Below are 6,000 nucleotides of genomic sequence, written 5' to 3'. Positions count from 1 at the left end.
AGACATGACAGACATGTCCTGTACACTGACATGTACAGGACTATGGCAGCGATAATTGCAAAAATGTGTTTGTGTGCATGTGCATATGCATAGGCTGCTACACACAGATTTTCATCGCAGACTCTTTTATGTTTGCATGTTCTGTGTTAAAGGGATTATAATATGTAATTATAATATGTAATTTTTTATTAAAATCAGTTTTTATCATTTCATCATTGGGTGCAGAAAATACCATCAAACTGTGAGAATCTGAAGTCCTTTCCATACAAAAGAGACGTGGCGGCTGACTTCTCCTCAGTGAAATGAGTGGTTTTTGTTGCTGAGAGATTAAAAGCTGCTTTCACATGTAACAGTGAGGCGATCCAATCACAGCACAATCGCTTTGGTTTTATTCCTTCCACCCCCATTTGATTCTTCAGCTACACCTGTTATCTTCTGCCAGCCTCAGCAAATGGCAGGAACAGTTTGGCACAGCGATTTTATAAAGGATTATTTTACCAATCAAACGTGGTGGAAGGGACAAGGGCTAACAAAACGTCAGTCGGATGTAGAGCTTTATCTGGTGATGGAGTCAGGTGTGGACTTTATCACATCAACTCTGCTACTACACAGTTTTTAGGAAGTTAGCTCTACAGCAATGATAGTTATGAAAACATTTGCTAACATATTTTTGCAGCACTAGTAAGACCCATTGCTGTTTCAGTCCCAACAAGTGGGATATTTTCACTTTGCTGGACAGCTGGTTGATCATACAGGCAATATTTTTACTCTACTAAAGCCCACCCGGCCCTGCTGGAATGTGCTACAGTAGAAAATGCAGCCCCTAAATCTCCATTTTATTACAATTATTGGCTTTTAGGAACTCTCAGATCATGGTGGATGAATGAAGATAGTACTGAAAAATAAAATGAAATCCCCATTTTTCACTGGGCTTACGATCCCTTTAAGCACACACACACAAGCACACACACTATGCTCATAATGGCCTGTACAGAATGAGAAACATACACACACACCCATTCCCACCACATCTTTAAAACTCCAGTCAATGCCACAAATCCCTATAATAAGGGGAATATTTGGGGTTTTCCTTGTAACAGTCTGGTACTTTCCAACATATATCCAGCCCTGCCAGTTGTGCTGGGTTTGTCTTGTGATTGAATCACCTGCCATTTGCTGTGCACAAAACAACCAATTTGCAGTAACAAGTTATTTTTTGTTTTTCTCAACTTTCATCTGACATCAGAATGCAGTAGATATTGGATATAAAAGAGCAGCTTCACAAAGAACTTCAGTGTTTCTGAGCACTTTGTGTGTGTGTGTATATGTGTGTGTGTGTGTGTGTGTGTGTGTGTGTGTGTGTGTGTGTGTGTGTGTTTGTGCATCCATACATCAAATGCAGCATGTGCATGTAGTGTATAGCTGTGTTTGCCCCACTGTGGCTTGGCCATAACTCACCCTAATATCTTCCTAAGAAGGGGGTCATAAAGAGCTGTGGACAGAAGTCTGCGGGGCTGCATGGCCGCCTGTCGGGAGGGAAGCTAGACACCGGGAGGGAGGATGGATGTGAGGCAGAGGAGAAGAAGCAGAGGCTGATGAAGCAGGACAGACACACAGCAGAAGGAGCACTATATAGAACAGTCATAATGCTGATGAAGTAATAATATAAAAAACTGTCCCAAATATTTAAACTGTCTAATCAGAGTATTGCAGATGTGCAATATACTGTGACTTTTTTAATGGTTCCCTAGTGGTTTTCAGCTGTTTGCCATTGTCATCCAGGAGTATGCAGGTCTAGGCTTCAGCCAAACACTACAGCAACTCAGTGACTGCTGTGACTGAAGGTGTAAATGAGTGAAATGATTGAAACCTGCATGTTGCTGGGGTCTCAATGGCACATGATTTTTTTTCCTCAACACAACTTTTCTGTGTAGAACCATTTGAGCATGGTGTAGCAATGAACCTCTCTAGTAAAAAGCCTCAAAAACCAAAAAACCAAAAAAAAAAAAAAAAAAACTCTTTTCTTTACCTACATAGAACCTGTTTTTTAGAGAGAGTGGGAATGGGGAATATGATATAAAATGGGAGGATGTGCTAGGGAGAGGAGTGGAGGGATAGCCAGAGAAGGTTTGAAAGTTAGATGCTGAGGCTGGAGCTGGGACAGAGGGAGGATGGGACAGTGAGGGGGAGTGGCTCTGTGCAGAGCCATGACTTAACATGCTTTATTGCTGTTCGGCCTCCCCTGCCTGCATCTCAACCTTTCAGCTCAGTTCTCCCCATCAGCCCAGCCCCCACCCCAACACAGGGCATTCTCAGGGGAGCAGAGTGTATTACTATGTGTATGATTTAGAGGCCCTGCTGACCAGAGCTAGAGCAATAGATGTCATTAGGCTGCACTTAGCAGCTGCTACTGTACACATAGGGCTGTTACGCACCAGTCCAGGTTTCTGTGGTCTCAGACTCATGACCTGTTTTGACTCCACAGTGTCCAGTCACCAGTAGGGTCATTTCATTAGTTCGTTAGAAATTATGTGATTTAGCATTTCCCTCCAGTTAAATTGCATGGTTTTGAACAACACTTGACTCTGGTCTTGGTCTAGGTTTGGCCTTGAACTCATGAGGTTTGGTTAAGACGAGGTGGGCTACTGGGCGTAGCTCCAGCCATGCACACACAGCTTCGTACAGAATCATGCATGCATGAATTGGCACGCACGCACACACACACACACACACACACACACACACATACACACACAAACATGCAGACATTACAAAAAGATGAAGGATATAAAGTAAGGCATTATGCCTCATCTTATATCCTCATCCATAAAATTATGTCTATCTTATGTGCTATATGAAAGTCAAATGTCTATATTGGCAGATGCTAAATTTAATCAGACCTAATTAAATTGTCAAATTTCTTAAACGAGTGCCCACCTCTATAACATGCGTTTAAACTATTAGCCATATCTAATACTTTATTGTCTTTCATCTTAACTAATTTCTTGATTCATCCCTCTGTTGTGCTCATTTTCTCTCCCTAGCTTCTTCTTCTCTCTCTCTCTCTCTCTCTCTCTCTCTCTCTCTCTCTCTCTCTCTCTCTCTCTCTGTCTCCCTCTCTGGGGAGCAGGCCTAGGGCATTATGTGCTGCTATGAATGATTCATTGCCCTCTGTAGTGGATGTGCTTGGACTAGAAAACAAGGAGAGGGAGAGAGACAGAGAGAGGGAGGCTGATGGGGGAGGAAGGGAAGATGAGGTGATGGAGGAAAGAGAGAGCGAACAGCTTGAGGTGGAGGACCACAGCAGCCACTATGAAGGATAGACAGGAAGACATTATATGATTTTAGGGCAAAAAGGTATTTAGTTTCAGAGATTTGCTGGAGTATATGGTCTAAATATCCTGAAAATAAAATGACGGTCTTTACTTTCAATGGCAAAAAGTTTCCTAAACATATATTCTCATGTCTATTTGTGGAGCGCAGTCCTTATGGTGTTAATTTTTATTAGTCACCCTTACAAAATCACCTAGCATTCTCCCATTAATCTGAATACATCTCCAACTTGTTTTGCTCTTTCTCTCAGCCACTTCAGCCCTCCTCCCACTTCCATCTCCACCAGGAATGGAAATAATTCCCCTGAAAAAAACCCTCTAACACATTCATAACCACTCATAAATTCATAACCACTCATTCCCGTGCAGAAAACACTCCAACACGCCCCCCACCACCACCACCACCACCAAAACCACCACACACACATGCACACACACACACACACACACGCACACACACACACCCCACCCCAAGATCGGAAGGCCCTTGAAACAACGTTATCTTTCCTCATCTAATTTCCCATGACCTGGTGTAGATTATCTGCCAGATAATTAAGACCTGCTGAATAATTAAGTGGACAATAATGCTAATTCATGAATAATAAATTTGTTTATGATTGCGAGGCATAGATAGTAGTTGCTGCAGCGCTGACAGCAAGATTGATGCCGTGGCCTAGATAGGATCTCTCCAGTGAGGCTGCTGCGGACCGCGATGCTGCCCGTATTCATTAGGCCACTGTCATTGGCTTTTGTGTGTAATGACATACTTATGTATAATTTACAGGCGCATCCCAAGGCAAGGGTGGCATCCATGTGGGAATGGACTGAATGGGTTTCTTGGCACGAGGCATAAGGGGTTTTTGCTTTATGGTGTTCACATAGGTCATGGCTGATCGATTTCTTACTCGATGCATTTTACTGCATTTTTATTTCTCTTTCACCCCTCTTCCTCTCTCCCTTTCTCTTTCGCTCTCCCTCTCTATCGATCTCTCTCTCTCTCTCTCTTTAACACAGATGGTCATACACTTGCACTCATGTGCACAATCTGATCTTACGTGTTGTGTGTGCTAAAGTGCAAGTGAACGTATGTCCTCAAGCACATAGCAGTGTGTGTGTGTGTGTGTGTGTGTGTGTTAGAGGAATTAAAATTAGAATTAGAATGCCTTTATTGTCATTATTCAAGCAGTACAATGAAAACAGTGTGTGTGTGTGTGTGTGTGTGTGTACCAGGTAATACTATGTTGTGGGGACGTAAATCTGTTTACATAGTCATGTTGTGGGGACTCTGTGTGTGTGTGTGTGTGTGTGTGTGTGTGTGTGTGTGTGTGTGTACATTTACCCCAGTGGTCTGCTGTAACACATGAGGTGTCACTGTGCGATCTGTCAGACAGGCTGCTGGTGGCGATTGCTTGACCAGACAGAAGTGGCAGCAGGCTTTATTTCACACAGAGGCGTGTGAGATGAATAGACACTTTCCTGATGGACTCTGATTAAGGAGGTTTTAGACTGTGTATTTGTGTGTTCATGCATACATGCATGTGGATGAATATGCATGGGTTCCATTCGTGTTTTACAAAATAAGAAAATTATTAAAATAGAGAAATGAAAAATACAAAAAGAAGAGCGCAACAGATAGCAGAGTGAGTGTGTGCATATGGATTTAAAAATGTAATTATAATGGTTGTAATAGAAAAAGAATAAATAGTTAAACAATAAACCTTTGTTGTTTTATCACAGCAGCCACTTGGAGATGAAAGAGCAGGTATATACAGGTGTTACTGGTGACATTAACGTTCAGTTAATCTGAAATGTACCTTTGCAGTGAGCCAGACTGAACAATAATAATTAATAATTAATGTCATTAGTAACACCTGTGTTTACCCGGCTATTTCATATTAAAATGGCTGCCGTGAAAAAGATCCATTGTTGTCATCCTGTGACAAGGACATAAAAAGCTGATGTTTAAAGGAACCCACTGAACTTGCCTGTTTAATGTCTGCTGGTAGAGATTTCCATAGTTTGGGGGCATAAAGGAATAAGGCTGCGGTCTTTTTATGACTGTGATATTGAGAGGACAATAAATCAGCACATGAGGAAGAGTTTGTGTGGGAGTGTCCAGCAACAGAGAATGTGCAATACATGTTGGGCCTGAAAGCCGTTTACAGCCTCAGAAATAAGCTGAGAGATGCTCTTTCCAGTCCCCTGGCCTCCAAATTGGCGGAACTACTTTCTTTCCTACAACTGCCACTGTATCATCACGCAACCGTGTGCCATCTTCCGTCCCCGGTGTGTAAACAAATGCATGGCGCTTCTTTAAGGTAAGTCCTGATGCAGTGGCAGCTCAAGAACACAAATGGGTTCTTCCAGTTTGAAAGCGAGGCTTCTGGAAAGAGCATTTACAATGAATCCCAAACAAACCTGTGTTGTGCATCCTACAAAATATGTTTCTAGCTTTGAGTTGCTGCTTAAAATTGTGTTGTTTGCTGGGCCAGATCCACTCGCGTTCATTGTAGAGAGCAGTACGACAGTGAAGAGCTGACAGGTACAAATTGGAGGGTCTATTAGACTTAAATGAAGAAGCAAACACGCCTGTATGGATAAGAACCTGAACTAGCACTGTAACAAGGCAAGACAAATTGACAGATTGCTCTTAGCCTGAGGGCCAAGT

The sequence above is a fragment of the Myripristis murdjan genome, chromosome 8, assembly GCF_902150065.1.
Source record: "Myripristis murdjan chromosome 8, fMyrMur1.1, whole genome shotgun sequence".
Taxonomy (NCBI): domain Eukaryota; kingdom Metazoa; phylum Chordata; class Actinopteri; order Holocentriformes; family Holocentridae; genus Myripristis; species Myripristis murdjan.
This window is presented reverse-complemented; position numbering follows the sequence as displayed.